The sequence below is a fragment of the Pteropus medius genome, unplaced genomic scaffold (assembly GCF_902729225.1).
Source record: "Pteropus medius unplaced genomic scaffold, Ma_sr-lr_union100, whole genome shotgun sequence".
Classification (NCBI taxonomy): domain Eukaryota; kingdom Metazoa; phylum Chordata; class Mammalia; order Chiroptera; family Pteropodidae; genus Pteropus; species Pteropus medius.
Window position 1 is genome coordinate 16,812,512 of NW_024352785.1, and position 25,903 is coordinate 16,838,414.

The following is a 25,903-nucleotide window of genomic DNA, read 5'->3' on the forward strand; positions in this document are numbered from 1 at the left end:
AAGAACAGAGCCAAAATCTCAAGTGGGTCTCCAACTTTCTTCTCATCTAATGACCCTTTGTCCATACAGAAGCATCCAGGGTGGGTAGCGACAAGGTCAGCAGTCAACGGTCTCTCGGTGCTTGAGCAACGGGTTCCTTTCAAGCTCATCAAACAGGTGGGAGGCCTGACCAACAACAGCCAGGAGCGATAAGTGGAATTTTGCCCCAGTGTGTGAGACTAACACACATCCCAATGATTAAAAGTTGTTTTGGAGAAGAGAAAGGCTTCTTTGAGGTCTGGGTAAAGAAACAGCCAGAGCACTAAGCAACAACCAAAGAAAGGCCTGTGGTAGATAACACAGGAACCAGAGACTCCCTTTTTCATTTAGTCAATCCTAAATTTCTTGGCCCAATTTGTAAGGCAGCTCAAGGTAGCTAAATTTATGGCACATAAAATGATTAAAAAGAAAGAACCACACATAAGACTACTTGTTGCAAAGGGCATTCTGCTAAAATACAATCCAGTGCCACATTTAGTGCACTGAGAAGAAAAACAACAAAATGTCATATGAAGTAGCACCGCTGATTGCCTTCAGTGTATATGACCACAGTGTATATGACTTCCCGAGACAACACCTGATAAGGGAGTTGCAAGAGATAGAGAACAAGCTTGGTGACTCCCGCTTCTCTGCAGCCCGCCCACCACGACCTGCGCTCCCCGCAACACACAGTGCCTACCAATGGATGATGTGCATCTCTGCACTGTCAGAAATCACACCACAAAACAGAGTTTATCTAAACTGGCACTGTGAGCCACTTGTTCTGCTTACTTTATTTTATCACAAGGCTCAAAAAGTTGCCAGTGATTGCTCAAAGGCAAGAGGAGCATCCCCAGGCATTCACGGTCTTTGCTTTAGAAGAGGAGGTCTCTCAGGATGGCAAGTCATCACACCCTCCTGGCCTAATGGAGATGGTACATGGCCAAGGGACCTGGCAGGGAGGGGTGAGCAACACACAGTACCCAAACCAAATGAAGTGATATTAACGGCGCATCCATAGGCTTTGAGGCTCTGGCTTTTTCTAAATGTTAAGAATCAGGGTCCCAATTCTGAAGGAAATATAGGGCAGGTTTCTGAACCTGGGTTCCTGGATGGACAACAGAGAAATCTGTGAATCTCCTCTCTCAAATGAACCAAACACACATCCCTAGAAGGTGTTTTATGTGGGTTTCAAACACAGGCCTAACCGACTCTAATGTTTTCCCAAAGTCATTGGAAGATAAAAATTCCCTTAGGTGCATATTAAAAATACTGACTCTTAGCTCTATTCCGAGTATCTAAGGTGATTCTTAGAGCCACTAGGCTAACAGACTTTAAAGAAAACATACATCTTGTGAAATAAGATGTACATAAACCATGTTGAGTTTTTCCGGACAAGAAATGGGGAATAAAGATTTTGATTAATTACTCTCAAATATTCTGGGGGACGGGGCTGTAGGTGGGGTAGGAGGTATCACGTGATTCCTTTGGGGAAAGTCACGGAGGAGCCTGGAATGAGGCTGAGAACTTTTTATCTGCCTGAGCCCTTTGACAGGCATATTAATACAACAGCTTAAGTTGGTTTAAAGAAAGAATTATTTCACCATCCGCACTAATCTCTTCTGGCAAGAGGCAGAATTCGGCTATGGCTACTCACAAAAGATGATGGAGCCCAGCAATCCTTTCTTCATAGAGGGGAATTTGGGGCTTTTCAAAATATTAATATAAGTCACTTATTAAGATAAAACGATGTGCTAAAAGCACTGGAAATTCTCACACTGGAGTAGCTATTTTCTTTTTTTAACGGAAAGGATCTATAAATGAAAGTGTCCATTTTCACATCATAGCCTAAAATATGAACATCTTGATATACTATGTAATTGTGTGCTCTTTTACCAGAAGTCAAATAACTGAACAGGTCACTGTGTGAGATCAAATAAATTGTAGCTTAGAGACAAGACTAACAGCAAGGCTAGCTTCTGCATTGCTATAGGCAGGATTCCTCAGCCACTGGACACGGGTAGGTGAGGGTAGGGGGTGCCTAAGGGGAACTTCTGACCCCACCTAACTAACCACCACTACAGAATCAGAGTTAATTGGTACTCTTTTCATGAAGTTTATGGAAGAAGGCCTTTTCTTTTGAAAGGATAGGGAAGAGAAAGAGAGAAAGGAGAGAGGAAGAGGAGGGATGGAAAGAAGGAAGAAGGGGAGAGAAAAGCAAACAAGCTTGCCTTTTCAAAAGCACTGCCCCGTCACAAAAACCTCTTGTGAGGTCTTCAAAAATGACAATTCAGCAAAAAGTGACAGCAGAGCGACCACTGAGTCAGCCCTTCTAAGTCCTTTTCAAAAAGCTGCTTTCAGTGAATCAATTTTCAATGTTGTTTCAGTTATTCTTAGAAAACTTTCTACCCCCTCCTCTTCTCCTTTGGAAATTTGGTAACCATAGTTTCTGTATCCTGCTGAGTCTTGATATGTAGAGCTGTATTCTACCTGCTATTAGGCTGCTGATAGCAGTGTTTCTGTTGCAATTTATGAGCAATGTCAGTTGAAGGCAGAGAGTATTGTACACACTATATTTTCCCAGCTGGAGATCTCCGTGAATGGAAAGCAAAAACATGAATACACATGCACTGTGGGCTAGAGGGAAGAAAAAGGCAGGGGGAAAAAAAAAAAGTCAGCAGGCTAAAATCAGGTAGGTGGTCTTGATTATTAACCAAGAGATAATAAAATATTCAAAGGAAGCGCTAACTAAATGGTCAGGAAATAGAGATAGACAATATAGAGAGAAGCCCAGAAAAGTCCTTCTCGGCCTGTTTGTCTCCCGCTTAATTCTTAGATCGGTGATGTGCCAGTGCCAAAGCCAAGCTCACCTTTGCCATCTGGGTTTTTAAATAACTGCTGTAACCAAAAGGTCATTTGAAACCACAAACACAAATCCCGTTCCACATTAAGCTCCTAATAACGACTACGGCACAGGTGAATACAACACACCTAATTTCCAACCTTCTCTTCCAAATGCCTCTACTCACACAGGACCTCAAAAGTCAAATTTATCTCTTTGCTCTTAACCAAAAGTATTTTATAAGAAAAAAGAAATTGGGCTTTATTTTTGCGGCCAAAAAGCAGTCACACTGTATTGCCCGTTGGCTTTTTTATCACAGAGTGCACAGAAAAGGTAACAGTCCTCGTAGAAGTCTAATTCTACAGAGGAAAGATCAAATAATGAATCAAGAAATCACACATCAAAATAATCAAAAAGCCAAAAGATTCTCTCCCTAAAAAATTTGAGAAATACAACATAAAATATTAATAGGCACCTCGTTAAATAAACTTTACTTAATTTTTTCCTCCAAAAGTAAAACGCAGAATTGGTTTGTATTACTGGTTCCCAATACTGCTGCAAGTTAGGATTACGGGGGAAAGTATGGTTTTTTTAATAACCATACTATGTCCTGACCCTTAAATGTTATGAGTCAGCTGATCTGGGTTCCAGGCCTAGCACTTTAAAAAAAAAAAAAAAACACGATTCTAACAGTCTTCTTGAAGATAAGAAATCTCTAAAGAATAAATTAAACTATAATCCAAATTATATCAGTAGGCTATACTGGCTGGGAAAATGGGAAATCTGTCTCCAGGTACTAATAGAAAAATGCGTGCAAATGGATGATTACAAAAAGTAAAAGGATCGTTCACTTATTTTCACTGAAACATAGTTTAAGATTTTTCCCAAGTAGCATCTGGTACAGATCCTCCATCTAAAGTGTTCCACTGTCTTCCTAATCAGAATTTAGTGTTTTTGATTCAGACACTCATCTCATAGTGCCAAGTATTAAATAATAACACTGAGCCTGTTAAATTTACCAAGCCCAGATCTAAACCAGGAGAAAAGTAATTACCATCTAAATAGCAACATGAACTTCTTTGAAGAAACAGCCTTTTGATGTTAGCGTCTCAAATGCTAAAAGGCAAAATCTCAGATCTTGACATTGTTCAGAGGAAACCCAGAGAAAACAAATATGTCTCCTAAAAGTGCTTTCATCAGAAAGAAGCATGAACCCGAGTCATTTATCACAGGCTTGTACTCAGTACATGGTGACAACAGTAAGGTCCCACTAAATTAAGGTGACTGAGAAACAACTAGGAAGAAAGAGAAGTGCAATGGACCGGTTTCTCAAACTGCAAAAAAAATTGCAAAAGTATAACATGAGAGACTGGGCACATGTAACTAATAAACTTCAAGTGCCACGAATATCCAATGAAGGGGACCTGACTGTACTATCTAGACATCCTGACACACCCCATCCTCCACCATCAACGTGAGCATAGTTTGCCCATCTTTTCAAATGGATTCAGCATAAAGTTGGGAGTGCCTGTCATTATTAAACGAGGTCTCTTAACTCATGGTGCAGGGAGGGGATCTTTGTCCTACAAATGATTGAAAACCTCTTACTGGTTAGAAACACCAGACAGTATCACACACACACACACACACACACACACACACACACACGCGCGCGCGCGCGCGTACGTACGTACATACGTATGTATGTATCTCTCACTCTTAATTATCATGCAATTGATTAACCAGTTAGTAGATTAAATGAGTTATACATTATTCAGACTCTGCAATACATTCATATTTATCCTCCAACTACAAGAGATGGTCTCATACTTTTAATTCCCAGTGGCTCACACAGCACTAGGCACATAATAGACTCCGCTCGATTCCACTGAATGCTCTTGGCTTTTCACCTTTGCTCATTCACTTGTTCTTAATACTATATTTGATCAGCTCCACAAGACCAAAATCATGAAAATGAAATAGAGTGAAACAAACCAGACAATCGTCCCAAGTTTTAAGAAGACTACATGGAGGGAAGGGGGCATAGAGGGAGACAGGGAAAAGACCCTCAAGCACAATGAGACTTTTTCATTGTTTTTGGCTTTTAATTATTCCTGATATCCCTACTCATTATAATAAACAGTTGAGAATCTGCCATTTTCCTTTGATCAAACATTTATCTCTGAACAGGCATTTTCTTTCAAGGATTTATGCAGCATGTAGTTTATGATTATTTAACTACAGAAAGAAAGCAATTATAATTATTCACGGAAATGACATAATTGAGACCTTTTGCAGTTTATATACATTTTCCTAATCTAAAAGACTTTTGTTTTAATTATTCATAATACAGTGAGTGCCTACAAAGCAGGTTCCTCTGCTCAGAGACAGGCCAAGTAAATACTGAGAAAATTCACCCACAACCATCATCTAGTAAGACGTGGAGTATTTACTGGGCAAGAGCCATGTCCCCCAAACTTGCCTGATCATAAAAACCATCTGCAGAGCCTGTGGTTCCCCAGCCATTCCTCTGGAGATTCTGGAGCGGGATCTGTGTTTCAGTAAGCATTCCAGATAAATCGTATCAAGCAGGCAAAGTTGCACTGAACTTTCTGTGCCCCGCACTGCATCCAAGGTCTACAGTTGGTCTCAGAGGTTCAAAATGTGTTGTACGCTAGTGTCACCTGAGTAGTCTTTTGAAAAATCCCAAGGCCCGCCCCACTTTAAATTAGAACCTCCGAGAGTGGCACCCGGGCATCAGTATGTTCTTATTCCCCCAGGTGATTCCAGTACCACGTTTGCCAACTACTGACCTATTCCAGTTTACTGGTTCTCAGCCGTGACTCTGCGTGAAAAAAAAAAAAAAAAAAAAAAGGCCAACATACTGTTTTAAGTAGATGAGATGATTTTAATGTACAGTCTGGGTTGAGAAAAACAAATCTAGCAGATAATAATAAAGTTTAAAAAATATTTAAACAACTTAATAAGGTTTTATCCAAAAACTTTCTCTTCCAAGCACATGTCTCTGTCCAATAGAATAACAAATTAAAAAGCAAAACAGTGTCACCTTTGAAAGAGACTACAACTCAACTGGTCAGATAAATAATACACCCAAATGAAAGAACAGGAGAATATTACAAAGTATCAGCAAGGGTAAATTTATAGAACTCCGAATACTTGTGTTGAGGAGAAAATAAAAATGTTCTTAGTAAGTTTCCAGTTCACATCAGCTAGGTGCAATTATCATTCAAAAGTGTACAGATTCTTACTGAAGAATACTGAGGCTGACCTGGAGTCATGGGTTTGAGAGAAACAAAGTCTTGTTTCTCTGGTACTCTTATCTTTGAAGACTATTTTCCTACAGGAAAATTCTAAACACTTTCAATCCAAGTTCCCTTCAACAACTTTAAGGACCGGTCTAGCCAGTGGCAGTTTGTAGAATGTCAACAACACGTATAATAACAATTTACCTTTTCTCATTCTTTAAAAAAGCAATTTTGTATCTATTAATGTTTTGATACTTACTACCTCTATGACCCCATTTTATAGATAAGAAAAATAAGGCCTAAGGCATTTGATGCCTTGCTTTTTAAAAGTCTCTTGTCTATTACGAGATATATCCCATGTGACTACAGCCATCTTTTACTCGGAAATATCCTTAATCTATCTGTTATTTAAGAAAAATTCACTTGCTAAATCCATTTTTATGCCCCCCTTCCATGTGCCAGGCACTACTGGCTGCTCGGAATACAGTCGTGAACGAGACAGAATCTAGGCCCACATGCCATGTGGGACAAGACAGATAATAACTAAGCAAGCAACTATAATTTTAGATACTAAGTCCTCGCAGAAAATAAAGCAGTATAAGGGTTTTTAGGAAGTAATAAGAGAGAAGCTAGTTCAGGGATGGGAGTCAGGAGGTTATATCTGAGCCATGATGTGAGGCAGCTGGCCGTGCAGAAGATCTGGGAGAAGAGGGCTTTGGGCAGAGGGAAAAGTGAAGCAAGGGCCCGTGAGCAACAAGATGAGGCTACAGAAGACGTGCAGAGTTCTACTTATTTCAACACGGCCTCTCTTAGAAGACATACTGCAAGACTGGTCGTGTTTATGGACAATCTAGTGTGTTCTTGACTTACATGAAGTCGAACAGATGCCATCAAAGGCCTTGAAGTGAATGCCACTGGAGAAACAAAAACAGAACACCTAGTGGAAAATGCAAACTCTAGTAAATGCTCTATGAACGCAGGAAGGAGAGGGGAATGGAGCGAGTGCATAGCAAGAAGGGAGGCATTTTGTTTTGTAGGTTTTCTTTTCCTAACATTTATCTTTTTGATCTTAAGATTCCATGTGACTCTTCAAGCTGTAGTTTTAACAAACACTAATGAAATACATTTTGCAGCAGCAATGACTTTTATCTGGATCACTATTAAAAGGCAGAGAAACTAAGCTACTGTTCCTTTATACCGTTGTATAAATACGGGCCTTTCTTTGAAGTATATAGTAAGTGGCCATTTTATAATCTATAATACCTGAAATATTTTGTGTCATACCCTCTTGGCAAAACAAACCTTAAAAAAAAAAAAAAAAAAAAGCCAGCATACTGTTTAAAATAGATTGGTTTGTTTAAAAACGGGCCTAGATACCGGGAGACACGTACAAGAATGTTCCCAGGAACGTCGTTTGAAATAGCAAAGAACTGGCCACAATCCAAAAGTCCGTGGGCACAAGGATGGATAAATAATAATGATGTATTCAAACAACCTGATACAGCAGTGAAAATTAACTAGAGCTTTATGTTGAGTAAAAACAGCAAGTTGAGAAAGTATGTGATTCCATTTATAAGAAGTCGAAAACTGGCAAAATAAACAAAGTATTATTATGAACTCGGAGAGATGCTATAAAACACGGGAAGAAAAAACACAAAATTCAGGATATTGGTTTCATAGAGAATAAAGAACAGAGTGGATAAAGGAAGGGCCACCAGATGTTTTCGATGATCTTGACACTGTCATTTTCTATTTCTTCATCTAAGTGGTGGGAAATACATGCTTGCTTTCACGTTGTTCTTTATACCTTACGCATATGTTTAAAACAGCATTTTGTATATGCTTAATATCTAACAAAACAAGTCTTTGACTTAGGAAGAACTCAGGTCTTCTTCACACAAATGGTGTTCTGGCTCATTCCACATTTGTATATAAATGTTTTTTTCAAAACGTTAAGTTTAACACCCTTTCGCTATTTATTCAATATGCTGGTGAACACAGCCTGAAGAAAAGAAAACCACCTAAAAAGGCAAGGCGAATTGCAAACGAAACCGTTTTCCCCGGAAAGCCATAGGAAACTGGAGCTGGTACTCTCCTCTCTGACAGAACGTGGAGTCTGCGGTGCCCTGACCTGAGACAACACAGGGCCAGTGAGGCGCACTGCAGCTACCTTCACTTACAAGGGTGCCTTCAGCAGAAAACCAAGGAGATATTTTCCCAAGGCTCTTAGGCAAGAACCTCTAAAAGAGGGAAAAATAAAACTATTACATATCCGTGAAAATCAAAATTCATAGAACAGTGGCAGGCAGCCAACCCAACTACTTCAGGTCTGCTCGCCCATCTGCTTGGCCTGTTAAATGCCGGAAAATACAAGCAAATCACTTCTTCTGCAACTAATTCTCAATAGGGCTCCTAAAATCCAGACTCCATGATGCAACTTTAATAAGACAGAACAGCTTATTATGATCAATAAAGCAAAGGCTTCCAGCAGTTTCTGGGCCAAAAGTGGCTCAAATGTCTCTTAGATGGACATGGAGCATGAACACCATCCTTCTCCAGCGCTGCGGAAGGCCCCGGGGCCAGGAAACAGCACAGATACCAGGAAGCAGCTCTGTCCTGACTCCCCTCTCTGGAGGAACCAAAGGCGTTCTCATCCTGCTAGATTTTATTAGCCCCAATATATGGTAATTAATTTACTGCGGGCCCTTAATTCATAAATGGATCAAATAAAGCCTTACATGGCTCTTGGCAGCTAACCCTTACTAAATTATAGTGACTAGAAGTTTGTTCAAATGCTGCCCATAAGTCAGCCCCTTCAGCTTGTAAAGTTCAATTAGAGTTCTTGGCTTATTGTGTGCCTTAAAGCTTCAAAGGAGGCATTATTCATGCAGTTTCCATTGCCAAAAAGGGGAAAGCTGGCCATGAAGCAATTCCTAGAATGTAGATCCAGGCATTACCAGGAAATTTTAAAACTTCAACTCTCGGTACCCAAATGCCTCCACTTTAGGACAAGCCTTGGTGAACTGCAAGACTAAAATTAATCTAATGAACTATGGAAATCTACATAATAGTGAAAGTTCTGACCAAGCGTGCATACACATAACACCTACTAAAGTTTCTTTTTCTATATTCCCCGTATTCGTGCCACTGGTAGGTTCCTGTAAATGTAGTCTAAACAGGCTGGGAGCTTAACCGGAGGCCAGAATCACCATCCCCACACCACAGTGGTCTGTCATCTCAGTTCTCACGCTCGCATCTCGAACTGGCAGGAAAGCCAGGGGTACAACCCACCAAAGGTTTGAATCTGACTGGCATTTTCTGAGGTTGCACTTGAGCTGCCGAGCACGTTTTCTTCGTATGCTATCTACTTCAGGCAGGGCTAATGACAGCTCTGCCCAGGAGGGCAAGGCAAGAACTTTCGCTCTGACACTTCCCTTCCTGGCAGGTAAGTGACTGGACTCTGGTTCGCTTTCCCATGGGAGGTTCTGTGGTTGCCCTCAGATATGAAAAAGAATTGGTGTGCTTTCCCAAGAGCACACCATTAAGTCAGAAAAAGTCCCTGGCAACAAATCTCCATGTCTGTCTGCAGAAGAAGAATCTGGTGCTGCTAGTTCTGTAAACATCCAGCCTTCCCTATTGCCTGGCCAGGAGGCTTAGATGAAGGAGCAGGAAAACAATTCCACTGTGAGCTTCTGCCCGGGAGGCCAAGGCACTAAATCTCCTTGAAGCTGAAAACAAATTAGCAGCTTTGCCTGCATCAAGCTGGCCATCTGCAAGGAGGCTTCTTTCCACTCCAGCATTACAAACTGTGTTCCTCGTAGATAACACTTTTAAGGGTATAAAAATGTTCTCTTCAGCTTACTGCCTGTCACCTTATTGACTCTACTGACAGAACTGCGTGAAACCTGCACAACAGGCTTCCTCTGGGCGCCAAGTGGGCTTGAGCCACATGGAGGGAGGCAGACGGGAGGAGGGAAGGTGGTTTTTAAAGTCATGGGCTACCGACCTCCTTTGTCTTCACCATTCATTCATTCAGACACTTCTTTATTGGTAGCTGCCATGTGCTTGGCACTGAGGATACATGTGTGAACCAGACAGACAAGAATACTTCAGAATAAGATATCGATGTGATATTTATGACAATTTTTTATAGTCTTTGTACTCAATAAGGGAGGTAAGTATTCTTTATTATACAAAAGTTGGTGAACTAAAGGAAGAAGCATCTTTCTAGAACTGAGAAGAAAAATTCGAAAATACAAGTACAGCTGACCCTTGAACGACATGGGTTTGAACCACATGGGTCCACTTACACAAAGATTTTTTTCAACAAAAATATAGTCGGCCCTCTGTATCTATAGGTTTTGCACCCACGGATTCAACCAACTGCAGACCAAAAACAGTATTTTAGATCCTCGGTTGGGAATCCCTGTACATCCACCATCCGCGAGGACTTACTTAAGTTAGGTGTGGGGGTCAGCGTCCCTAACCCTGGCATTGTTCAAGGGTCAAATGTAATTGCCTGAGCTTTGGTTGAGTGAGCAGAGTGTTTCCAGATACATCCTGCTCTGGAGCCTGGTTCTACCCCAAACAAGGTCTAGGGACATTGGCTTCCATGAGGTTTCTTCAGTGCGTCTGCCCTTAGTAGAAGGAAGTGCCTATGAGACCTGTCTCAACTTCAGTGTCTCGGAGGTCCCGGTGTTAAAGGGTCAGTCCACAACCAAGGAAATGAGAGTTTTGCTACAAACACTGAAAGGAATTTGTGAAAAAACAGCCTGGTGAACAACTCATGTTGCTAAGTAAAGACAGAAAGAACAGAGCTCAAACCCAAAACAATGACCTGGCCAGGACCCATAAGGGAGGCGGGCAGGGCTGGGGTTAGGGTAGTCTGTGCATTCCAAAAGCTACTAAATTTCTTTTGTTTAGATAACCAACAGTCAAACAAACAAACAGCAATAAAAAGGCAGTTTTCCATTTCATTTTTATGCAATTGTTTTAAATTCCCAAACTGTCTGAAAACCAAGCATAACTAAAGCCGCATTTGCAGGGGGGGGTGGGGAAGTGGTAAAAAAAAAAAAAAAAAAACCCATAAGCTATGACAATAATAAATTGAATGACTTGATTTCTCCATAGAAGTAAAGTAATAATGATGATGGCAAACTCCAAAATGACTGAAATTATCTCAATTTCAGGTCATAGAATAAATGGTAGCTATAAAGAAAACAAAGGAACTTAGGTCTCTTTAAGAGTTTTCTCATCTGTATAATAGGGGCTAATATTACAGTTAATTAAAGAACGAGAAGATTAAGTATGTTTATACAATGAAGAGTGAAACCTTCACCCATTTTTTTTTTTTTCTGAAACTCGTGCCAAAAATGTTGGTGGCCAGGAAATCAGAGAAAACTTTTCTGGGGAAACTGATCAAAGGAAGAGAGAAGGCATATGGAAACCCCTAGCTGGGGGACCTTCAAGAGCAATAATCCACCCAGGTCTCCCTGTACTGTCAAAAGGTCCACCCAAGCGTGTGGGACTTCAAACCAGTTTCTTAGCTCATCTCTCTTAGCGCACGGACAGCCAAGGATCATCAGGCATTTGAGTCTCTAACACCAAAGACAGAGGCCAAAACAAAAATGCAAACGAAAAAAAAGGAACTTAGAGAACTTAGAAACAATGCTAAGAAAAAAAAGAAAAAGATAAAGCGAGAGGGAGGGAAAGAGGAAGGCGAGGAGGAGGAAAGAATGAGATAATTAGTATCCTTAGGGAAATAAGGAGACGCTGCGTTCATACTAGAATAGGTTTGTAAGGAAACGATTCCAGTAACGAAAAGAAAACTATATGACAACAGGTTTTTTAATGAGAAAAAAAAAATGAAAGATAGACTTGGAAAACTATTTCCAAATCAAAAAAATATATAAAAACTATAAGCCAGAGATCTGAAAAAGGAAAGAAAAGATCAGAAGAGTATAAGATTGATATGGGAGGTTCCACTTCTAAATTAAAAGGGGCTTCAAAGAAATACATCTACAAAATTTCCAACACTACAGAGCCTGAGTTTTCTAGTGAGAGGACCAAGCTCAACACAAATAATTCAAAAAGACTCATGCCAAAGGATGTTCCTGAGAAATGACTGAATGCTGGGGACAAAGAAAAGATGAAGGCTTAGGAGATGGGGGAAACAAACAGGTATCAAACACAGGACCTCCAATCAGGATGGCGCTAGACTTGTCAAAGACCACACTGTGGAGATGAGAGTAATGGAGCAATGTCTTCAAGAGTCAGAGAAAATTATTTTAACCAATTCTTGTATCTAGCCGCTTGATCAATCAAGTTTGAGGGTAGAAGCAAAACATGTTCAGACCTCCAGATTTCAAATTTTTACTTCCCATGAACCCTTTCTTAGGACACCATTGGAAGATCTGTTTTATCAAAATAAAGGGACAGAAACAAGGGAGAAGAGCACAAAATTCCAGGAAATAGGGTATTTAACATAAGAAGAAAATGGAATTTTTGAGATGGTGTATGAGAGAGAGCTAAGATTTCTATGCCTGACCTATCAGTCCGGATTAGAACAGATCGAAAGACTCCGGAGAGACGATTCCAAAAAATAAAATCTATAGATTGCTTGGTGTATTTCACCAAACTGAGAAGCAATTTGTAATTCTGGCATGACAGTTTATGGTCAATTAGTGACGGTCACATAGAATACTAAGCAAACAAAAAGGAAGGTGATTATTGACTCCAGGGAGAAAGTTGAGTGATAAAGAAAAGGTACGTGGCTGTGCCGTGAATAATATACACAGTCATATAATGTATACACTGAATCCTGACCGAACTAAAAAGTACACAGACTGACCACAACCTCATGGGACAATTTGAGCCAGAAGCACCTAGTTAAGTTGCTCCCAGATTCCTGACCCACAGAAACTGTGAGATAGTAAGCTGTTTGTTTTTTGTTTGTTTGTTTTTTTTAAAGGTATTGTTTTGGAGTAATTTTTACAGACCAAAAGGCAACTCCTAACTACATGGGGAGAACGGGAGGCAATAAAATAGATATATATTGGGAGAGAGGAGTGAGAAAGCTAAATAATCATCTTCCATAATAAGAAGTTAATATAAAATACCTAAAACCGAAAAAAATACATCAAGAAATAGCCACGTAGACACGTTTGCAAAACATAGACAAAAACAGCAAAACATAGGGAAAAATGCCAGCTAAAATTGTTTCGAGTAGTTAGCTGCCTCTGGAGAGTAGGAACTGGGCTAAGGAGAAGGTGGAATAAGAAACTTTTTTTATGAGAACTTGTAACATTCTGTAGCTTTTTAAACTATATAGCTGCGTACCTGAATAAAAAGTTAAAAAGGCAAATTAAACTACACTTGTGTGCGAACTCTCATGCATCCAATACATTCTCTATTTCACAGCTGTCTTTTGGGCATTTTAAGGAATTGTAATGAGTCTTTCTTTATATTAAATTTATTGGGGTGACATTGGTTAATAACATTATATAAATTATGAGTCTTGATACAAGGTAGAGACAGTAGCACTAGAAGTAGCTGGGACTTGTGCAGGCATTTTATTTCATTTTCTTTTAGGCGAGGCAACCCTTGATGGACCTCACAGATTGCAAGGACCTTGGTGAGCTTACAATCCTTTATTTTTTACTTTTTTACGCCTACAGCACCTGGCCTTCCTAGGTGGTCTCCCATCCAAGTACTAACCAGGCCCACCCCTGCTTAGCTTCTGAGATCGGACAGGATCGGGCCTGTTCAGAGTGGAATGGCTAAAGACTTGTGCAGGCATTTCAGACCAAGGGTTTGAAAACCTGCTAATGAACGTGTTATGATTCTACCTCCTAGGAACCTTACCAGATAATGTCTTCAATGTGCTCCTTCTTCCTTGGAGTGTATCAGAGATTAAAATAAATGTCAGCCTACTCGGACCAGACTCCGCTTTTACCAGCACAACCGCTAGGAGAGTGCAGATCAATAGTGATCTGAGTAAACAAAGAGTTCAAGAAACAGAGAGTTCAAGGCTGGAGACTCGAGTCGTGTCTACCGGCTGTTCTACAGGACCTGGCACTAACCGGGAGGGTGATGTGAGGGTGACGCCATCCAGGCTGTTTGCTAAGCAGTTTGTTCAAAATCTTTTTAAGTCTGAAATGATTCTGGCAAGAACACTCGAGATCTTCACACTCCCTTGCTCCTCAAAATTCAAGGACCTTCAAGAGATTAGGTACTCCACCAACCCCACACCCCGCATTTTACACATGAGGAAAGCGAGGCCCAGAACCAAGAACACACAGCGCGATGGTGAGAAAAGCGAGACAGCCACCCGGTTCTGTTGACACCTGGTCTCATGCTTTTTTCTAGTTTCGTGTTTTCCCTTGTAATTTATCAAACTTCCCCACGGTCCAAAGGCATTTCTGAACTACATCATATCACTCAGCTTTTGTAAAATACATTAGCTTTCACAGTGAACAAGGGATCTCAGCAAAAGCAGAGGAAGCAACCGGAATACTCTAAAAGAACTTCATTAACTCATTATAGATACATACATTTTTATAACAAATGGGTATGGTGGAAAGTGGGAGTTCCCAGCAGAACTTTAATAGTCACATAGTTTTCCTTTTTCTTTCAACCAGTCTCCCTTTTCTCTTAAGACTAATACTACAGTCACTGCAAAGTTATAGCAATCACATCACTTTGTTTTATTTTGGTTTTTCTCATGGTTTAGCTACAAGTCTTTTCTCAAAAATAGTTTTTCTAGTAACAGTCACAACTGCAACACCAAGAACTCTTGAGGATTCTGTAACAATGCATTAAAATAAAATCTGCTTGACGGATCAATATCAGAACATTGCAGCCAAAAGGATAAAGGAGAATTTTTAACAAAAATATTACAGGCACACACAAACCAATGGAACAGAATTGAGAACTCAGAAATAAGACCACATATATGTGGGCAAATAATTTTCGACAAAGGAGCCAAAAACATACAATAGAGAAAAGACAGCCTTTTCAATAAATGGTGCTGGGAAAACTGAAAAGCCACAAGCAGAATGAAACTAGACTGTTATTTGTCACCATATACAAAAATTAACTCAAAATGGATCAAAAACCTAAATAAAAGACCTGAAACAATAAAACACAAAGAAGAAAACATAGGTACTAAACTCACGGACCTTGGTCTTAGAGAGGATTTTATGAATTTCACCTCCAGGGGAAGTAAAAACAAAAATAAATGAATGGACCTATATCAAACTAAAAAAAGCTTCTGCACAGAAACCATCGACAAAAAACAAAGAGGCAACCAACTGAGTGGAAGAAGATATTTGCAAACAACACCTCTGATAAGGGGCTAATATCCGAAATATACAAAGAACTCATAAGACTCGACAACAACAAAAAACAATCCAATTAAAAAAATGATGGACAGAGGACCTGAACAGACATTTCTCCAAAGAAGAAATACAAACAGCCAATGGATATAGGAAAAGATGCTCAACTTCATTATTAGGGAAATGCAAATCAAAACCACAATGAGATACCACCTCACACCTGTAAGAATGGTTATTATCAACGAGACAAGTAATAAGTTTTGGAGAGGTTGTGGGGAAAAAGGAACCCTCATACACTGCCGGTGGGAATGTAAATTGGTGCAGCTTCTATGGAAAAGAGTACGAAGGTTCCTCAAAAAGTTAAGCATAGAATTACCATATGACCCAGCAATCCCTCTTCCGTGTATCTACCCGAAAAATTTGAAAACATTGATCCGTAAAGATATACGTGCCCCTAAGTTCCCTGCAGCATTATTTATGGTAGGTAAGACATGGAAACAACCGAAATGTCCTTCAGTAGATAACTGCATAAAGATGATGTGGTACATATATACGATAGACTACTACTACTCAGCCATAAGAAAAGATGAAATACTGCCTTTTGTGACAACATGGATGGATCTTAAGATTATCATGCTAAGTGAAATAAGTTAGACAGAAAAAGTTGAGAACATGATTTCACTCATATGTGGGACATAAAACTGAAAGCAACAAATGAACAAGACAAACAACAAAACAAAACCTCAGACACAGACAACAGTTTAGTGGTGACCAGAGGGAATTGTGGGAGGCGGGGGGGAGGTGCGTAAAATAAATGGTGACAGCAGGAGATTTGACTTTGGGTGGTGAACACACAATGCAATATACAGATGATGTATTACAGAACTGTATACTCGAAACTTATATAATTTTATTAATCAATGTCATCCCCAATAAATGTAATTAAAAATAAATGAAAAATAAAAAGACAAAAAAATAGGGTGTTTCTTGATTTACTCAATTGTACCCTTCTGGAAGATCTTGATAAATACAATATTTTGTATGAAATATAAAACGCTCCTTTTGTTTAGTTATCATGGGAGATTACAAAGGCACATAGCTTCTCATGAGTTTTTTTCAGTCAGGTACTGTTGATTGGGATACTTTTCACTATTCAAGTAACCAAAAAAACAAGAAGTTCATGTGCAGTAGAAGGCAGGCCTAGGCTGCCTTCAATTGATCTTCACGTTTTCATTTTGAGTTCTAATCAATCATATTATGCTTACCAACTGACGGGGCACCCCCTGCTATCCCTTCTCCCTTTTCAATAATAATCAGAGTGAAATAAACGGGGCAATGACACCAAATACTGAACCATAACAAGTTGAAGCTGCCAGAATTTATGGAGCGAAACAACAACACGATGTGGGCTCCCCCACAATTCCATAGCAGTCCTCTGTAAACACCGGACTACTATGTCTACTTATTCCAAAATAAGCAAACCATGTGCACTGAGTAAGTGTACATAATTAAGGGTGCATACACCCCTTGGCAGAGCATCTGCATCTCCCTTGGGTAAAGTGCAGTTTTGTAAAGCTTGACTCTACACATCAGGAGGGTCAGGGTGAGAGTCAAATCTGGAAAAAACAAACGTTATCAACGGTATCAACGAGCCAGTACCCAGACCCCAGGGGATTTGGGTTAGCTGCCAGGCCTGAATGACTCCTCAGAGGAGGAGCCCAGTAAGGTCAGCCCACCTTCTTCTGAAACCTTGAGGTGAGCATATGGGGGCAAGACAACTAGATCCCTGCCCCAAGCCATCACTGAAGCTGCCAGAACTCTGTGACATTTGATTCTCCTTCAGACCCTGCCTTGATTTTCACCCTGGTCATAAATTCCCCATACTTCATTTTCCTCGCTTTGAGAAAATGAGGATGGTGATGCTAACCACAGCCCAAGATACTTAACAGTCACACTCAACATGTGTCATGCTTTGTTGAAATTCCATACTTGAAAATGTGCTACTGCAAGCAACTGCAAGCTCAAGAGGACTGGCATGAATGATGATGTTTATTTTAAGAAGATATTTAATTCAAAAGCCAGATATAAAGTGAGATGTCCTAGAGGATGTACACTTCAGAGATTCTCTAGTAACTGACAAAGGATTTTGTGGTTAATGCTCTTCTTCTGAATTGCTTAAGATTAATGTGCAGTCAATATGTAGCTCACTGCATTCTGCTTCTTTGAAAATTGAACCGCCGTTCTCCTGCTCCCACTGGGTCATTTTGTCCCACTATCAACCTAGAATTTAACTTTTTTTTTTTTTTTGGAACTCCCTGTGAATGTGATAATGCCTTTCAGTCACCCTACCAAGCAGAGATCTTATGAAAGAGACAAGTTCGATATGGCTCTAGCGCTTTGCAAAGAAGACTTTTCCAGTCTATGGCCTCGTAACTTGTCTGCCCTCGAGTATTCAAAGACTTACTGAACTCGAAGCGCCTCTCAGACGCACGCTCACCACGGCCAGCTCAGTTCCAGGTTCAGAGAGTGCCAAGCCAGTGACCCCAATGCCAATTATGGTTTCTCTGTGTTTCCAGTTTCCCCCCTCTCCTATATTTCTTGTTTGTTTGGACAAGAAATAATTTTATATGTGTATGCTCAAGGTGCTGGAAAGAAGCAGCTCACTGTGAGTACTGTCTGGAACTGGCTAGCTTTTCATGCTCTGAAAAGCTAGCTACTGGGTCTTCTCATGAAGCCGAGGAGAGCAGTGGAAAGCAGTCTTTGTTAGTTCTCTTTAAGCAAGTTGGCCTGTGCTGCGCTACTCGAGCGAAATAAGACACGCTAAATGTTCTCAGTCAGCTCTTTCAACTTGACTTACTTCAAAAGTTGTCTGTCAATGCAGACATCAAGAAGACATCTACACGACAACATACAAAACTGTGCAGATGTACATGTGGGTCCCTGAAGGGCTGGCGGGATTCGAGCTGCCCACCGAGCCAGGAGAACATGTGGCACTGCCTCTGATGCACGGGAAGTGGTTGGCCACTTTTCTTCTTGTTATGAAATACATAATCAAAATCGACATTTTGGGTATTTTTGTAAAAATATTTGATGAATATTAAATTCAGAAAACATTTCACTCTATAAGCCGAATTAATTCCCCACATTTCAGTCAAAACCTCAAACTGACAAGCAAATGTTTATCTGCCTTTTAGCATATTTTTTAAATAATTGCTCATATTCATACATACACACATACAAAAACAAACACAGACGTAAAACTAGGACAGGCTGATCACTTTAGGTAGAAACTAGAAATCCAGAAAGGACACACAGTCCTTTTTTGTTTAGATTGTCTGTATCTCAGTTTCTCGATCAGAGTGACAGGGCTAACTGCAGGAATCTTCCACATAAGTGAAAAGATGCTACTTAGATGGTGTTGGCAGAGCAATCTAAAGTTTCCCAAAGTGTTTAATTGCTCTGATACCCCAAGTGTGTCATGTAAAGGAACGAGTCACACTTCTAACGCCCAAGAACTGAAATATACTATGAAAGCATCTCGGATACATATTTGAGTTAGAAAGCTTAATTATGAAATGAAAACATATGGGTGTGGTATGTATATCATTGCTCGATTTACTATTCAGTTATAAACAACTATCAAATGAGCAATGAGGGTCTTGCCTACCTCACACATCACTTTTTACCTGATTGTTACATCAGACTTTGCTAGACACTTTGCAATTGTGCCCATGAGCCTAATTTCCCCAACTTTCTTTGCTGAGAATGGCTTTTTTGCAACCTATGATATGCCTTCTCCCATTTTATAGCTTATTTTCCTTCTGCCAGGGAAATATTAGCCAATCTTATTTGAAAACAGAAGGGCCGGGGAAGGGTACATGTGGGAATGCTTTGGTAGATATTACTTTTAAAAACTACCTGGATAGTTCCTCCTGCTGCAGCTATACACAGAAGCAGCCTAGGGAAGAGGCTATAGGATGACATAAATATTGGGGGTGTGGGAGTCAAGGCGGGGCTGGAGTGCGCCAGGGAAGAAGCTGCAAACTGCTCGGGTAAGTCAAGTGACAAATCCTATACATCGACAAATCATGAGGCACAAAGGTTTTCTATAAAGATCCTGTCCATTCATCTTTATTCTGAAGAACCCAAAAGAAAGACGTTTTCAGAAACACAAGCAGCTTAGATGCCTCCCAGTTCAGAATGGATGCTTGACAAATTTCCTCCCCTGGGTGTTTAAATTCCTCACATCTAAAAGTCTCTTTTTAACTTCTTTCGCTTGGGGCGGGGGGTGGGTGGGGGGCTGCAAAATGTCATTCTAGACATAAGCAGAAGTGAAATCTAAACCTCTCCATCATCCAGAGCTAAGTCCCCACCAGGGCAGAGCCCCAGCCACATGCTTTCTCTGGCTAGCCATTCTGATTTTTACAAGGGGAAATCTCATTCCCTTTCCATCTAGGTTAGAATCCCAGCTCTGAGCATCACGAACTGTGCATTTGACTTACAACCTCGTCCCTTTTGTCATCAAAATGTCAGTGAGTCCCAAGTTGGGAAGGGTAAGAGAGAAGGGCATTCTCAACCAGGGCAGGGTAAACTGACACAACCTTTGGGGAAAGCGGCTAATCGGAACGTGCTCCAGAGTGTTAAAAACGTTTGTTTCCTTTGACTCAGCAATTCTGTTTCTTGAAAACAGATCTTAGCATAATAATTACACATTCCTAAAACGCTACGGAAAAATTCATGCACAAAGATATGCTACGTACTGCTTATATTTATCTAAGAAGTGGAAGGCAATGTAAATATCCATCATTTGAGGAATTTAAATTAAATTTTATGTGTCCACTCCACGGAATCTTTATTATCAATGAAAAATGCTTTTTAGAAAGTGCTTTTAACATCAGAAATGCTTGTTTTAACGTAAAGATTAAAAGAGAAAGCAATATTCAAAAGTGTAACTCCAGAAGTGATCGCAACTACATTTTAAAAAATGTATATGGAAAAAACTAAGAAGTAAACTAACAAATTAAAGTGGTTGTCTGATTATTGAGACTCTGGACAATTTTTTTTTTCTACTTTTTTGGTTCCCCCTCCTCCCAAAAAATGTACTAAAAATGACCATGTATTCTTTTTTTAAATCAGCAAATAAAAACCACATTAAGGATATGAATAACTAAAGGGGAAATGCACACAAAATATTTTGTTTCTGCTTTTTTGTGGAGGTTGGTCTAATAATAGCAAGGTTAGAAGCTGAAATGTAATAAAGTATCATCAGATTTTGTAATGGTTTTTTAAAAACCAGTGACAAAGGAGATATTTAGGACCATTTCTTCCAGATAGTCTAGGCCAAACTTAATTTAAAAGTAATAAATTCCTGACTAGAAAGCTACACTACTTAAACTTAAACAGGTATAAGGACCCTATCACTTTGTTCCACGAATTTATTCAACATTCAACAAATATGTATGGCACCCTTACTCTGTGCCAGGCGCTGGGAATCCAACAGTGAACCAAACAGATGGGATTTGTGCACTTAAGCAGCTTACAGCAGAGTGAGCTGAAAGGGAGGGTGTATATACATCAACCCAGCTGAAGCGGATTCAATTACGCCTGCCAAAATCAGATGCTAGAACTGTAAAGAATTTTCTATCGTTCCATACTTAAAAATAAAAATTCCAGTTATCACGTCACATCTTACTCCCTCTTTCCAAAGAGCATTTTTGTGAAATATACGAGAACTTTTGAGCAGTGGTAGACAAAAATCCAGAATGCGGGTTCAAATTCACTCACCAGGTGTGCCGCCTTGCACAGGTGAATCCCTTTCTAAGTCTCCTTTATTAAAATATAGATAATAATAGCTTCCATTGGATTTTGTTCTGAAGATTAAGGAAATCATTACCTGACAAGCAAGCCCAGCACAATGCCTGACACGGAGTAAGTGCTCAACAAATCAATCCTCTCATCCATAAAACATACATGTTTACACATAAAAATAATGAAGAATCCAGAAAGGACAAAGATGTAAAAGTCGATGAAATAGGGGGTTTGGGGCAAGTGGCAGTGATGGCTAACGGGTACAGGGTTTCTTCTGGGGTAATGAAAGTATTATAAAATTAATTGTGGTGATGGCTGCGTAACTCTGAATATGTTTTAAAAACCACTGAATTGTACACTTTAAATGAATGGATTATACGTTACGTAAACTGTATCTCAATAAAACTGCTAGAAAAAATATTTTTAAAGTCAATGAACTACCTTAATCAATGTGCCTAAATGAGCCAACAGCTAGCTATTCTTTGTAACCAACGAGACAGACTATCTGCATTTGGTAATCAGGAAATATATCTTCAGTTCCAAGTCAAAATATATTAAGACTCTTTCAAGATTTTCTTATCAATTCCTTTACAGGAAAAAGATAAACAAGCAGACAAGACATTACCACACACACACAAATCTTATAAGACGACTTCTTAGATCTTTTACTATACCTAAGTCCGAAGAAAAGGTTAGTTTTAAAAGTGCCTTACATTCTGTATTCACATATAAGTTTAGCTACAACGTCAAGCAACCAAAAGGGGTAACAAAACGCCCTTACATCGTGAGTTCAAAACTTACTGCTTCATTACTTAACACTTAATGTCACCACCAAAATATACACACAAATGACACAAAAGAACAAATGTTCTGTCTAAAAACATTAAGCTGAATCCTACTTAATAGCAGCTTATTTTTCACATTGACAAGAGGTGAAGTGACTATGTTCTTGCTTTTCAGCAAAACATACAATCACTCATCACATCCAAATGTCAGCCACATTACCGCATCAAGAAAGCATAACACAGGTAGGTCTAAGAGTAAAACAAAACCCGAGGCAATGGCACGAACAATCCTTCCCCTCCCCTCTTCCTTACTCTCTCCTTCATCCAACAAATCTTTTTTGAGTATTCACTATGAGAATACCCATCCTCCCTTTTTACTTTCTGATTTTTCTGTGAAGCTGGTAACATTAGTTTCAGTCGTCTTAAAAAAGAAAGTACTTACATGATGAGTTTTACAGTTATTTATAATATCTATCTATCTATCTATTTATTATATAAAAACAAAATTGGCTCAAGGAGATATATCTCCTTGAGCCAATTTTGTTTTTATTAAAAAAAAAATTTTTTTTGCCACTGTACACAGAATAATCAGAGTCAACTAAGACAGTGTATGGTCCAGCAAATACACGAATTCGATTTTCTGTTCGGGTTGCCTTTTGCATGTGAAAATCGGCAGCACCTTGTGCAGTTTGGAATGCGTATCCTTTGGGCTGCTCTGCCCAAGGAACCATCCACACTTTCAATGGCAACCAACACTGCAAGATGGCCCAAGAAGCTGATGATAAATTTCACGACCAATACTCAGAGTGGTACCAACTACTCGTTCTTTCAGCCCCTCAAAACCGCTGTGGAGTTCATGTAGAGGATCTGGGTTGGGCCCTTTTCCTCACTAACACAACTGTGCTCACCTGCCGCACTCACATGCAGGGCTGACTCATCCCCACACCGCCCAGCGCTGACAGGTTTCGCATACCCATCCTCCATCTTAAAGTTCCCCAACGCTGCGCAGTTATCATCATTGCTGTGGTAGCTGATGAAACGCCAAGCAAAAGTAGGCAGCTGACTCTTCTTTTGTGAGTCAAAGCTGAATGTATAAAATCACTGGGAAATACCTCAATAAGTAGCAATATTTCACTTAGTTAAAGTGGTGCACCGACTCCATGCCCAGTTACAGAAAATATCGATATTAAGCCTGGATGAATATTTGATCTCTCCTCAAATCAAAATCTGAAAAGGAAAGTTCTATTCTCAGTCATTCAATTGGTATGTAAATAGTGCAGAAATAGGAATAACAATACCTTGTGTCAATTATGTAGAATCATTTGCCTTGTAATGAATTAGCTTTAAACCCCCTAAACTGCACATTTAAATTGAAACACTATCCTCTCTATGACTTTAGAGATGCAGAAGAAGCAAAAGAATTTACGAACATCTCTGGTGGTTTAAGGAGCATCATTTACTTCTCCAATTAATTGCCTGTAACACATTAATTCTCAAGATTACTTTTCCTTCCTTGGAAAATACACAGAATATCCGGTGAAGGACCTCATGTAAACAAGCATTCATCCTCTCACACCAAGTGTTAAGTCGTCTTTAAAAAACCATACTTACTGTCATAAGTTGCCACTTGTTTTTCCATTGTCCCCTCTGAAAACCCCCAGTGATTCTCTGAATATCATCCTTCATTTGCTACTTCATTAACTTTCCTTACTACTCTGGGTTTCTGAACTATTTCAAAAATAATTCAGCAGAGACCACGCAGAAGCAAAGCTGCTGTGTCTGGCTCACCGGAGAAACAAACAGTAAGGTCCACCTGGCTACAGCGGTAAATCAGGAAGAGCGGGACCCAGTTGTTGTTCATTAAGTTCTCCCCCCACCAAACCTCTGTGGAGCGCACGTTCAGAATCAAAGCTGGACCCTCTTTTTTCATTAGCGCTGTGATAAAGCAGCTATGCTCACCTGCCACACTACAGCATCTTGACAGGCACTATCTACGCTGTGAGGCAGGTAGGACAGGTGCCTCTGTCCATCTGATACCCGAGAAAATGAGACAATAATAACACATGTAACTTCCTTAAAGAGAAAAGGTCAAACAGTTTGCAAATGACCAGGACATCCCCTCTTTCCCCTGAGACAGTGGTTCTCAACCTTGCTTGTGCATTAGAATCCCTTGGGAAGCTTTGAAAAAAAACCGCCAGTGTCAGGTGGCCAAACCAGACCACACTGCCTACCCAGACCCAGTAAATGCCTGGAGCAGTGTCTGGGCACCAGCATGTTTTAAAAGCTCTCCAGGTGATGCAAAGGCACAGAGTTAAGAACCACTGTCCTGTAACCTATAGACGTTTGAAAGGCTGTCCTTGGCAAACACCAAGATTCTTTCTCTCATTTCCTTTTCTTAACCAAAGTGGCTCTGCTTAACCAATAGGAGAACGGAGGGGACAGGGATGACAGACTGGCAGAGCAGGGGAAAATGATAGCCATGACAATAACCACGGACACCGCCGAACCAGGTATGTTCTCCAGTAGGGAGAAAAAAAGAAAAAGAAAAAAGGCCCAAGAAGAAACATGGTTAAACATGGTTCAATAAAAATCAAAAGGAAAATACATTCAGAAGAGCTAAAAAGCCAAGTTCAACACATGGGTATTTACACACATTGCTGTATGTATACACATTTTGTCTGTTTTATTTCTCCCCTCCCCCAAAAGAGCAAATTTTCAAACAAATAACTATACCTAGGCATGTGTGTCCCAAATGTCAGGAATGAAATTTTTCCAACATCTGAGAGTAATTTTGTACAATATATCATTGCTCCTATGCGTTCACCTTAAAGTAGAAAGATCAGGGTAGAATAACTAAACATCCAAATGCAGTAATAGTTTTTCTCTCCTATTAAGCATGATCTGAAACCCACTAATTATTTCCAGAGGGGACTTCTCTCATAGCACTCTATTCCTGAGCACATTCTGGTTCCTTAGGCAACAACGACTTCCTGTATTGGCAGGACCGCTAAGGGGAAAGTCTGTAGCTAAAAGTATCCTCCTCAGATGAGGAACTCCAAGCCCAAGAAACAATTAGGAATTAGTGGGGATTTCATAGTCCAGTCTTGCTGTTCCCTGCCACCACCAATCCAAAGAAATCACAAGAACACTCAGTATTCCCCAAAGACTGCGGATGTGAGCTCTTAAAATTTCTAGGATCTCCAAACGCATACACATATACAACCTTCACACACGTGAATGCACGTAACAAATGAGGTTTGTGAAAAACACTACCAGTTACACAATGCCTTCGAAATGAAAATACTAGGAAAGAGATTTTATACAACTCAATCTATAGGACATTAGTCAAAGGCAACTGACAGTTTTATAACTGCTTGACTTGAAGTTCTTTGTTAGTGAAACCTCAGACTAGAAAGCTACTGTGCCTTGTTTTCTCCTCCCCGTCTCCCCAATTCCGTCCCTTTTAGCTCTCCAAATGTGTTTGTTCTGTTTCCTTCTTTGTTTTTCCCAAAAGGGAAAAAATTAACGGTCAAGTAGGTTTAATTTTTAAATTGGTGCAAGACCCTTAAACAGACTGTACTAAGAAAAAATGCAAATGGAATGCTCTTGAAAATGGCTGCACATTAAACACACATCTTGTGACCCAGGCCTTTACTAAGACGAGTTCTTAAAATTCTATGGAGGTCAGAAGTTTAGTTTATTCAGCAAGAATAACTCTATTAACAGCTCCAGCTCCTCGTCACCACAGTAAACATCCACACATTCCAAATCCTGGAAAATGTGAGGCAGTTAAAAGAAGGTTGGAGCTGCCCAAGGGCTGCATTACTCTGCCTGGAAGCTTCGACAGCT

General features: G+C 39.9%; 1 protein-coding gene and 1 pseudogene across 6 annotated transcripts in view; both read right to left on the reverse strand.

Annotated features, from left to right (window-relative positions):
* Positions 1-25,903, reverse strand: part of ZNF608 (zinc finger protein 608) — a 147,424-nt gene that overhangs the window by 29,535 nt on the left and 91,986 nt on the right. The window lies entirely within an intron of this gene.
* LOC120590955 (uncharacterized) lies at positions 13,794-13,912 on the reverse strand (annotated as a pseudogene).